This window comes from Hippopotamus amphibius, chromosome 11 (genome assembly GCF_030028045.1).
Source record: "Hippopotamus amphibius kiboko isolate mHipAmp2 chromosome 11, mHipAmp2.hap2, whole genome shotgun sequence".
NCBI classification, from domain to species: Eukaryota; Metazoa; Chordata; class Mammalia; order Artiodactyla; family Hippopotamidae; genus Hippopotamus; species Hippopotamus amphibius.
In genome coordinates, this window is record NC_080196.1 from 21,214,715 (window position 1) to 21,227,202 (window position 12,488).

The 12,488-nt window shown below is 38.6% G+C and overlaps 1 non-coding gene across 1 annotated transcript; it reads right to left on the reverse strand.

The window, feature by feature from the left end:
* Positions 1-11,058: 11,058 nt before the first annotated feature.
* On the reverse strand, positions 11,059-11,141 carry TRNAL-UAA (transfer RNA leucine (anticodon UAA)). The gene has a single exon. It is a non-coding gene; the product is annotated as a tRNA-Leu (tRNA).
* Between the last annotated feature and the right edge of the window lie 1,347 nt (positions 11,142-12,488).

The window sequence follows — 12,488 nt, forward strand, 5'->3', positions numbered from 1 at the left end:
CAAAACAGTAAAATCAGTTAAGAGACTCTTGAAATAATCTCTGTAAGTGTATATAAACTTTGGCCACCTCCTCAGTTTACAGCCCCTTATTCTCTCTTTTTTTCCCCATGTATTAGTTAGGTTGTTTATATGATTAAAACCCCAAAGAACAAGTAACAGTGGTTTAAGCAGGATAGAAAATTTATTTATCATGTGAATGTCCTGCTGAAAGGCAAGCCAGAAACTTCTGGAAGCTCTTCTCCAAAACATTCTCCAGTGGCCTGTGCTTTTCTTGCTGCTCTGCGATCTCCTGAGCACTATTCTTGTCCACATGGGCAAAACGGAATCACAGCCTATAGGAAAAGGGAAGAAAATATTATGGCCAAACAACTTCCTTTTAAGCAACATGACAGAATGAAAGTTGCCCACAACACTTTTGCTCACACTCTGTGTTAAGCTAAAACTTGGGAGATTCTTTCTGACATCAGAGGGGCCGTATATTTAGGAAAGAGTTTGTATGTATGAAAAGTGTGGGCAAATTTTCAGCCACAGCTCAGCCTTGCTGGTATAACAGCGTCCTTGCATGGAGAAGGAAGGAGGTGGTCTTTGAATATGAGGAATAGAGAAAACTTTTCTGTAACATCAGAGAATCCTTGCTGTCCTAGTCTGTTAGGGCTGTCGTAACAAAGTACCACAATGGGGTGGCTTAAACAGCAGAAGTATATTGTCTCATAATTCTGGAGTCTGAAAGTCCAAAATCAAAGCGTCAGCAGGGATGATTCCTTCTGAGGGCTGTGAAGGGAAGATCTGTTTCAGGCCTTTCTCCACTTATAGACAGCCATCCTTTCCCTCTGTCTCTTGACATCGCCTTCCTTCTGTGTGTGTCACTGTGTTCATCTTTCCTCTTTTTATAAAAACACCAGTCATACTGGATTAGAGCTCTTCCTAATGACCTCACTTTTTTTCCTCATTTTACTTCTTTAAGGACCCTGTCTCTAAATAAGGGTCACATTCTAAGGTACTGAGGGATAGGGCTTCAGTGTTAGAATTTTGAGGGACTGCAGTTCAACCCATAATACCTAATAAATATCTGACCAGAGCTCACATCTCATCTGACACCAGGAATCCATATTTCTTAAGGAAACCATTCATAATAACATTTAACATGGTTTTATGACAACCCCAAATAAATTTGCCAACTGCTGCTCTGTTCTGTTCTTTTCTTTTTTTTTTTAAGAACTTTTATTGAGATACAGTTAACATACAATAAGCTACATATATTTAGAGCGTACTATTTGGTATCCCAATCTCTCAATTCATTCCCCCCCCCAACCCTCCCCACTTTCCCCACTTGATGTCCATATGTTTGTTCTCTACATCTGTGTCTCTGTTTCTGCCTTGCAAACCAGTTGTTTTGTACCATTTTTCTATATTCCACATATATGTGTTAATATACGATATTTGTTTTTCTCTTTCTGACTCACTGCACTCTGTATGACAGTCTCTAGGTCCATCCATGTCTACAAATGTCCCAGTTTCATTGCTTTTTACAGCTGAGTAATATTCCATTGTATATATGTAGCACATCTTTTTTATCCATTCATCTGTTGATGGACATTTACATTGCTTCCATGTCCTGGCTATTGTAAATAGTGCTGCAATGAACATTGGAGTGCATGTGTCTTTTTGAATGATGGTGTCCTCTGGGTATAAGCCCAGCAGTGGGATTGCTGGGTCATATGGTAGTTCTATTTTTAGTTTTGCAAGGAACCTCCATACTGTTCTCCATAGTGGCTGTGTCAATTGACATTCCCACCAGCAGTGCAAGAGCGTTCCCTTTTCTTCACATCCTCTCCAGCATTTACTGTTTGTCGATTTTCTGATGATGCCCATTCTCACCGGTGTGAGGTGATACCTCATTGTCATTTTGATTTGCATTTCTCTAATAATTAGTGATGTTGAGCAGCTTTTCATGTGCCTCTTGGCCATCCATATGTCTTCCTTGGAGAAATGCCTATTTAGGTCTTCTGCCCATTTTTTGATTGGGTTGTTTGTTTTTTTGATATTGAGCTGGATGAACTGTTTATATATTTTGGAGATTAATCCTTTGTCTGTTGATTCATTTGCAAATATTTTCTCCCATTCTGAGGGTTGTCTTTTCATCTTGCTTATAGTTTCCTTTGCTGTGCAGAAGCTTTGAAGTTTCATGAGGTCCCACTTATTTATTTCTGTTTTTATTTCCATGACTCTAGCGGGTGGATCAAAAAGATCTTGCTGTTGTTTATGTCGAAGAGTGTTCTTCCTATGTTTTCCTCTAGGAGTTTTATAGTGCCTGGCCTTATTACATTTAGGTCTTTAATCCATTTTGAGTTTATTTTTGTGTGTGGTGTTAAAGACTGTTCTAATTTCATTCTTTTACATGTAGCTGACCAATTTTCCCAGCACCACTTATTGAAGAGGCTGCCTTTTCTCCATTGTATATCCTTGCCTCCTTTGTCATAGATTAGTTAACCGTAGTTTATCTCTGGGCTTTCTATCCTGTTCCATTGATCTATATTTCTGTTTTTGTGCCAGTACCATACTGTCTTGATCACTGTAGCCTTGTAGTATAGCCTGAAGTCAGGAAGCCTGATTCCACCAACTCCATCTTTCCTTCTCAAGATTGTTTTGGCTATTTGGGGTCTTTTGCATTTCCATACAAATCGTAAGATTTCTTGTTCTAATTCTGTGAAAAACGCCATTGGTAATTTGGTAGGGATTGCATTGAATCTGTAAATTGCTGTCGGTAGTATAGTCATTTTCAAAATGTTGCTTCTTCCAATCCAAGAACATGGTATATCCCTCCATCTGCTTGTGTTGTCTTTGATTTCTTTCATTAGTGTCTTATAATTTTCTGAGTACAGGTCTTTTACCTCCTTGGTTAGGTTTATTCCTAGGTATTTTATTCTTTTTGTTGCAATGGTGAATGGGATTGTTTCCTTAATTTCTCTTTCTGATATTTCATTGTTAGTGTATAGAAATACAAGATATTTCTGTGTGTTAATTTTGTATCCTGCAACTTTACCGAATTCATTGATTAGCTCAAGTAGTTTTTTGGTGGCATCTTTAGGATTTTCTATGTGTAGTATCATGTCATCTGCGAACAGTGACAGTTTTACTTCTTTTCCAATTTGGATTCCTTTTATTTCTTTTTCTTCTCTGATTGCTGTGGCAAGGACTTCCAAAACTATGTTGAATAGTAGTGGCAAGAGTGGACATCCTTGTCTTGTTCCTGATCTTAGAGGGAATGCTTCCAGTTTTTCCCCATTGAGAATGATGTTTGCTGTGGGTTTGTCATATATGGCCTTTATTATGTTGAGGTAGGTTCCCTCTATGCCCACCTTCTGGAGAGTTTTTATCATAAATTGGTGTTGAATTTTTTTTTAATTATTTATTTTATTTATCTATTGGCTGTGTTGGGTCTTCGTTGCTGCACACGGGCTTTCTCTAGTTGCTGCGAGCAGGGGCTACTCTTCATTGCAGTGCACAGGCTCCTCATTGTAGTGGCTTCTCTTGTTGCAGAGCACAGGCCCTAGGCGTGTGGGCTTCAATAGTTGTGGCACATGGGCTCAGTAGTTGTGGCTCACGGGCTCTAGAGCACAAGCTCAATAGTTGTGGCACACGGGCTTAGTTGCTCCGCGGCATGTGGAATCTTCTCAGGGCAGGGCTCGAACCCATGTCCCCTGCATTGGCAGGCGGATTCTTTACTACTGCGCCACCTAGAAGTCCAGTGGGTGTTGAATTTTGTCAAAAGCTTTTTCTGCATCTGTTGAGATGATCATGTGGTTTTTATCCTTCAGTTTGTTAATATGGTGTATCGCATTGATTGATTTGCATATATTGAATCCTTGCATTCCAGGGATAAACCCCACGTGATCATGGTATATGATCCTTTTAATGTGTTGTTGGATTCTGTTGGCTAGTATTTTGTTGAGGATTTTTGCATCTAAATTCATCAGTGATATTGGTGTGTAATTTTCTTTTTTTGTAGTATCTTTGTCTGGTTTTGGTATCAGGGTGATGGTGGCCTCATAAAATGAGTTTAGGAGTCTTCCTTCCTCTGCAATTTTTTGGAAGAGTTCGAGAAGGATGGGTGTTAGCGCTTCTCTAAATGTTTGATAAAATTCACCTGTGAATCCTTCTGGTCCTGGACTTTTGTTTGTTGGAAGATTTTTAATCACAGTTTCAATTTCATTACTTGTGATTGGTCTGTTCATATTTTCTATGTCTTCCTGATTCAGTCTTGGAAGGTTATACCTTTCTAAGAATCTGTCCATTTCATCTAGGTTGTCCATTTGATTGGCATATAGTTGCTTGTAGTAATCTCTTATGGTGCTTTTTATTTCTGTTGGTGTCCGTTGTAACTTCTCCTGTTTCATTTCTAATTTTATTGATTTGAGTCCTCTCCCTCTTTTCCTTGATGAGTCTTGCTAGAGGTTTATCGATTTTATTTATCTTCTCAAAGAAGCAGCTTTTAGTTTTATTGATTTTTGCTATTGTTTTCTTTGTTTCTATTTCATTTATTTCTGCACTGATCTTTATGATTTCTCTCGGTCTACTAACTTTGGGTTTAGTTTGCTCTTCTTTCTCTAGTTTCTTTAGATGCAAGTTTAGATTGTTTATTTGGGATTTTTCTTGTTTCTTGAGGTAGGATTTTATTGCTATAAACTTCCCTCTTAGAACTGCCTTTGCTGCATCCCATAGGTTTTGGATCGTTGTGTTTTCATTGTCATTTGTCTCTAGGTATTTTTTGATTTCCTCTGTGATTTCGTCAGTGATCTGTTGGTTATTTAGTAGCGTATTGTTTATCCTCCATGTGTTTGTGTTTTTTACAGTTTTTTTCCTCTAATTGATTTCTAATCTCATAGCGTTGTGGTCAGAAAAGATGCTTGCTGCTCTGTTCTGATAGTTAAAGCAGAGGTGCCCAAAGTTCAAACTTCAGCATTTTAAAAAATCAGAAAAGAAATAAATCCAGTCCTACCTCTCTTCTTTAAATATTCATCCAGTTTCTTCTGTCATGGAACCCAAATCTCCAGTTATTGATGCCAGACTGAAATTCAGGACAGAAGAATGTAATTCCTAAGTTAATGCTCCCTGTTTCCCAACTTTATGTAAATCAAACAGGAAGAAAATACATGAAGAAACCTTTTTAAAAGAAGTATATGATCTATTTGGGAAGCCACATTAAAATACATACACACCACAAAAAATATCCTGTAGGACTACTTATAAACAGGTATTTAAATAATATAAGCAACATTTACAAGTTCAGTAGAATCTTTTGAAAAGGAAGAGAGATAGCAATTAAGAGGCTTCCGTGCTCTCAGGTTTTATGATTTCATGTGATGGCAGATATGGGGCATGCAGGGGAGTGGACATCCTTTTTGTTAAAATATTTGGATGTTTGAGTCAAGAAATGTGGGCTTGAGGATCTTTAAAAATCTGATGAAAGCTGTGTACTGACTCCTTGCGTGCGTTTCTGGGTGTTCATGCGTACTCTTTAGGCAGATGCTGTATATTATCTATCCCAAACTCCTTTCTCCTTTGATTTCCTCTGCCTTGGTAGCTAGAGAGCCAAAATCCTTCCCTTCCCTTCTCCCTTGTTTTTGGGGTGGCATGTGACCTGGGTCTGACTACTGAGATTCAAGTGAAAGTTGCTTGTGGGGTGTTTCTGGAAAAATTTTTTTAAAGTGAGTGACTTCTCTAACAAAATAAAATGTAGAGGGAGGGGCTGTGACTTGGCTGGCATGCTTCATCACCTCTTTACCCTATATCCTTTGCTCTTCGCTCTCCCTCTCTGAAATTCAGACAAGATTCCCAGAGGAACAGCAGCTATCCTGGATCTATGATGATAAAAGCCACGGAACAAAGACAATTGAAGAAAGAAGACAGAAGGAGCCTGGGAACTTTGTGAAGTTCTTGCACAGTGGTGCCAGCCCTAGATGACTGACCTCAGGACCTCTTGCTAAATGACATATACTAACTCCTTTCTGTTTAACCCACTGGAGTAAAATTTTCTTTTGCTAAAGAAAAATCTAATTCTAACTGATGATACTGGCTAATACGTATTGGCACCAGTTGTATGCCAGTGGAGTTCTAAGAACTTTTATGTACTAAGTTTTTAATCCTCACAGTGAATGACTTTATGAGATAGACCGAAGGTTCTCAAAGTGTGGTCCCTGAGCCAGTGGCATGAGCATCACCTGGGAACTTGTTAGAAATGCAGATTTGGGGGCCTGAACCCAGACCTCCCAAATTAGAAGCTCTGGGAGCAGGGCCCAACATTCTGTGTTTTAACAAACCCTTCAGGCAATTCTGATGTATGCTGAAGTTTGACCACTTTATCTCTGTCAGTAGGGTATTGTTGCTGTCCACATTTTATAGATAAGTAGACTGAGCTGTCTACTTGTGAACTCCTGCTCTGGAGTCGTAGTCTTCAAAATTTGAAACCGTATCACTTTGAAAAATTATGTGCCCCCTTGCACATTTTTAGATTGACATCTAAAAATTTCACGTAAGTTCAAGCAGTTGTAAAGAATCTGATTTCCAGTACATTGTAAATTGTGACATTTCAAAATGTGTTCCATCACTCTTCTAAATGAATCTAAATACCATAGTGATTATTTTTTAAATGGACTATCATCTATTTAAAAAAATAAATTTTCTCTAACATTTGAAATTTTATATCTTCTCTTTTGTATTTGAACTTGTGTTTTCATGCCCCATCCCATAAAAATACATTTGATTGTAACATGGCTGTTTTTTGATCTACTCTGTTGTACTTCTCTGCAACAAAAAAATATAAACATTAAACTTAATTAAAAAAAATTTCCAGTGACTATATAGCTTTGAGTTAACAATTTGTTTTCTTCATAAAGTTATTGCAATTTTTATTAGATCAAATCACTGTGAATGTATTCTATATTTTGATAAGTTATAGATATACAAACTAAACTGAATTGTAAACTCATCTCTTAATGAGATGGATAGGACTAATAATTTCTAATTAATTTGTGTATCCATGAATGAGTAGTCCTTGTTGCAAGACTGAAACAAGTTCAACATCAATTTTACTTCTATTTCATTATTATAGATATGAGATAAATAAGTAGATAGGAATTGAAAGAGTTTTGAAATAGGAATGCACTTCTAATTTTTCTAACCCTTATATTACATGCTAAAACCACACTATCATTAAAAATTTCTGTTAATCTATATTGACTCCTGGGTTAGACCCCCTTTCATGTTTGAAAGCCAGTATAATAAGAAACCACCTTGCAAAAGAATTTTGTTAACCAGTCTTTTAAGATATTCATTTTCTTACTGACACCATTATTTAGAATCCTTTTGTCAGATGCTTCAAGGAGGCTTTGAGTCTTGGGGAAATAGGAAGGGTAAGATATGGGATGGTTGAGACTTCCCTCCTTTTTCCTTAGTTGGAGAAGAGTTGTGACAAAAGGAGGTAGAAAAGCAGAAAGTTTTCAGGTAGATCAGTCCTATATGAATCCACATGGGTGTCCAAGATCAGGAAGATGATTCCCTTAAAACTGTCTCTGGCCATTTATTCCCAGGAATATACATATCCTAGTTTGAAAACTAAAGGATGCTAAGAGATACCTCTGAGAAGCACCATTGTCAGGTCTCTTCCTCTGTCTAGAAGCCTGGGAGGGTGGGGACTTAGTCCCTTACCCACCCCCACCCCCCAAATGCTGCATACTTAATGTCAAGATGCATGCTGCAAAACAAGTAGTTTAAGGGATAAATTGGTAGCTATTTTTACATTACGTGTTCGATGTGAAATTAACATCTACAATGCATAATATATACAACACTTAGAGAACATATGCTTATATTAATCTAAAATATAAATATTGGTTTCCAGATATCCATAGGGAGCAAGCATGTGAGGGTCACTCAGAGAGTCAGTAGCAGGACCCCAAGAAAGGGACAGGGCAAGCAAAGATGGAGAGTGGGCCCTAGAGGCACTTAACATTTTAACGGACGCAACTCAGTTTTCTGCTGTAACATTTCCATCTTCACATTTTACATTATTTGCTTTAAAAAATAAACGAATAGTTTTCTATTGCTGCATAAGACATTATCACAATTTAACAGATTAAAGCAATGCCTATTTATCTACCTAGTTCTTACCTAGCTCTATAGGTAAGAAGTGTGGGCACTGGGGAGCTGAGTTCTCTGCTGAGGATCTAACGAGGCTAAAATCATACCTGGGGTTGCATTCCAAGCTCTCTCGGTGATGAAAGAATCCCCGTTGGCTTGCTGTCAGCTGGGTGCTCTCAGCTCCCAACAGGCCACCTGCATTCCCTTGGCGCCCTCCATCTTCAAAGCCAGCAACTTCAAATCCCTCAGTTCCTGTCACATTTACAATCTCTGACTCCAGGAAGAGCCCAGTCTCTTTTAAAGGCTCATCTAATTAGGTCAGGCTCACTCCTGATAATCTTTCTTTCTTAAAGTCAACTGTGCTACATAGCATACCTTAATCATATTAACAGTACAAGGGATTATGCAGGACTTGTACACCAGAGGGAGGGCATCTTGGGGCCACCATAGAATTCTGCCTACCTCAAAAAACAACAATAGAGGTTGGAGTTGAGTAGAAATTGCCAGCAGCACCCATGATTGGAAGAATTTAGTAATCTCAGATACAACAGGTTCAGATTTTCCCTGTGGCAGAGATGGGAGTGGGATGGTAATTTCAGATCTGCATTTGAGTCTCTTGTGAAGAAAAATGACATAATTTAACTTATGTAGGGATGGAACCTGGACATTGGTATCATCGGCATTACACCCTAAACAACTTTGCTAACCAGTCAGTAAGATACTGCTGTGTTTCCTCTTTAGAAAGTTTCCATAAGGATGAAATCTTTGTTCCTTGGAGTCTCATTTAAGAAAAAAACAAGCCCTCCACTCATCCTCTCTCTACCCCATGAAGGAAAGAAAAGATTAGAAAATCCACCTGTGGTAGGGATGAATCTTGCCTCTCCACGGAAATTTACTCTTTCTCAAACCAGATACAAGTTCTCAGGAGGATCTTCCTTCCTTCTTCCCAGGACGGCCAGGAACAAACATGAAGCTGGTGGCTCAGACTTGAAACCCAAGGCAGCTCATGAAAATGACCCACTGAGCTGCCACTGGGATCAGAGAACTTTCAAATGTGGAATCTAGGTGTCTGATCTCAAAACATAAGGAATTTAAATATCAGGATGCTTTTTATCTGACTTCTGGGTTTCTCTTAAGGACTGCTATAAAGGAAGAGTGTGAGTTTCCTCTAAGGGGAAAGGGGCTAACCTGAGGAGTGGCAAAGAGCCCCTCTTAATTTGCCAGCCCTCCTTAATATATAATCTTTTCACTCTTACAACTACCTTCCAAGAAGTAGGGATTATTATCCCCATTTAACAAATGAAGAAATCAAGGCTCAGACAGTCGGTGGGAAAGCCAGAATTAAAATGTGTGATTGTTGAGTTTCAAAGTCCATGCTCTTTCTCTTTCTCTTTCTTTCTTTTCTTCCTCTTTCTCTTTCTTTCTTTTCTTCCTCTTTCTCTTTCTCCTTTTTCTTCTTTTTCTTTCTTTCTTTCTTTCTTTCTTTCTTTCTTTCTTTCTTTCTTTCTCTCTCTCTTTCTTTCTCTTTCTTCTTTCTTTCTTTCCTTTCTTTCTTTCTTTCTTTCTTTCTTTCTTTCTTTCTTTCTTTCTTTCTTTCTTTCTTTCTTTCTTTCTTTCTCTCTTCTTCTTCTTTTTTTTTTTCATTCTTTTTCAAATCATCTTAAAGATGCCAGGCTTCTGGTCTTCTGAATTTTAAAGAGAACAGAATTTAATATGCTGGCATTTCAATCAATGGAGACAAAATGGATATTCAATAATGGCGCTGGGATTACTGGTAATCCTCTGGAAATGAAGTAGAGGTGGATCTATACCTCACCTATTAAGACAGAAAAAAAATCGAATATATCAAAGATCTAAATATAAAAATAAATAGGGGACTTCCGTAGTGATCCAGTGATTGTGAATCCCCCATTCCAGTGCAGGGGGCGCGGGTTCAATCCCTGGTCAGGGAAATGGGATCCCACACGCAATGTGGCAAAAAAAAAAATTAATTGCTTACAAAGAAATAAAAACAAATAATGGACATTCTAGAAGAAATCATAGACTTCTATTTTTTTTTTTTTTTACTCTTGTTGATCTTGTAGTGGGAAAAGGCATATACAAGTCAGATGTAAAACCAGAATGAAAGACTGATAATTTCTCCTGCATAGTCCAAAGCCTACATGTCCAAATTTGCCACAAAACGCAACGGCAGATAGCAAACTGAACTATTTGTGACATATCAAAACATGGCTTAATCGACTCATTTGAAGAGTTCCTACAAATCAGAAGAGAAAAACCTAACAATTAAGTAGAAAAATGAGTAAAGGATACCAAAAAGCAGTTCACAGAAAAGGAAATGCAGATGGCTCTTAAACATAAAAGATGTTCAATAACATCACAAGAGAAATGCAAAAAAAAACTCCACTGAGGGACCACCTTTACATTTCAAACTGGAAAAACAAAACAAAACAAAAAGTCGTATTCTGCTGGTGAGGAATCAACAATGCTTTCCAGAGTTGGAGGGACAGCCCAGGTAGAGTTGGGCTTTCTAAGTACAACCATTTGGAAACAATGAGAATTCCCCTACTCACATCCTGGGGGCTACAGAGAGGTTCTTTACTGTTGCCTGAAGAGCGAATGGGGTCCAAAGTTCCATTCCTTTTGGGACTCAAAGAGCTGGAATATTTAAATCTGTTTAGGCAGACTATTGATTTGGGTGGTTTTCCCTTATGTTGGCAATCTGATAGGGCTGTGGGGGAACATAATTCACACACTGAAAATAATTCATGGCCTACTGAAGCAATTTTTTTAGGCTTGAAGACAAAAAGCAGAGTAGTGTTTTCACAAAAGGATAGAAAAACAGACATGTAATCAATCACATATATTTCCAAAGGCCAGTACTCTCCCAGGAAAGATTCTGGGGATCAAAACTCAAACTACCGAGAGTGGGGTTCGAACCCACGCGGGCACTAGCCCATTGGATCTTAAGTCCAACGCCTTAACCACTCGGCCATCTCGGTGGCTGGGAACTCAGTGTTTGCAATTATTTTTTAATTATAACCAATGTATTTGTGCTGCGCATTTAAGGATATGCTGAATTATTTCTGGTTTTGTGGAACTGCATCAAAATATGAGGAGGATTATGACACAGAAAACACAGCAAGCTCTCTGTGTTTCAGAAACCGCCCACTTTTTCCGATCCCTTCTCACTAGACCACCTCGAGTTCCAGAGAAATGTTTGTCTTTACTCAATATGAGAAAGAAAAAAGCGAGTGGGAGGAGGGGGGCAGAGAGTAACAGAAACCACCGCATTAAGGCCATCTACTACCTCTACTTTATCAAAGGCGCTGTCCCAATTTTTCCTTAAGAGATCATCGTTTTGCCGCTGAATTCAAGCCCCCACCCCACACCCAGCGAAGCATTGGAAGCCACAGGCTGGAACCCAAAAGACATTATATTAAAATGAGTTCACCTTGGGGTTACATTTGGAAATCCCTAGTGGACACAGACGCAGTTCAAATTCGTGACTTTGATTTTAATGACAAAATGCTTTAACTGACAGCCCAATATGTCCACAAAAGAAACCCACTGAGCTAGGTATGGGCTACAGACAGGAAGACCCAGCGCCAGAACTCAAAGCTCTTTCAGAAAATCCAGCAGTTGTTACAGTGGCGAATCCAATCTTTGCGGCCAAAAATATTCCTCGGGAGATATTACAAATGCAGATTCCAGAACCCCTCTTGCAGTGATCCTTTACTAAAGAGGTATAGGAGAGAAGAATCTTAATTTTACCAAGCACTCCAGGTAATTCTAACATCAATTATCTGCTGGCAGCACCGAGTTAAGAGTGCTGAAAGTTGTCATGGGGAATTTAAGAACCCATGAAAGAAGCTCCCAAATAGGAAATTTGGTGTATCTGGAGGAATCAGAACTCCTGAAGCACAGGTTGGAATATAATTAATTAATACTGAACACCTAATGTATGAATGTCCCTCAGGTAACCAAGGGAAACCCCACAATGAAAGAGTTGTGTCAGCTGTACCAGACAAGCAAAGGAAGTCCAATAACAACTGTTCAATTTGATGAAGACCAGTCCTTATTTGAAATGTTCGGACTGGTGCCACACCCAGATCTTTCTCTTTGCCTGATAAATTCATGTACAAGAAATGCCCTTGCTCAAGTCCTTTGGCTGTCCAGTTCTGAGTTTTATCTTTGGCCAGATCAAGATTCCATTTCTAGAGGGGGAGATTCCTGCCCAGGTACATCTTCTAGTTAAATTCCAAAGGAGCTGCTGAAATAAAAAAGCATTTACGGATTGATGTGTGACATTTTGTAAAATAAGATGAGCAACAACCCGGAAGAACGGG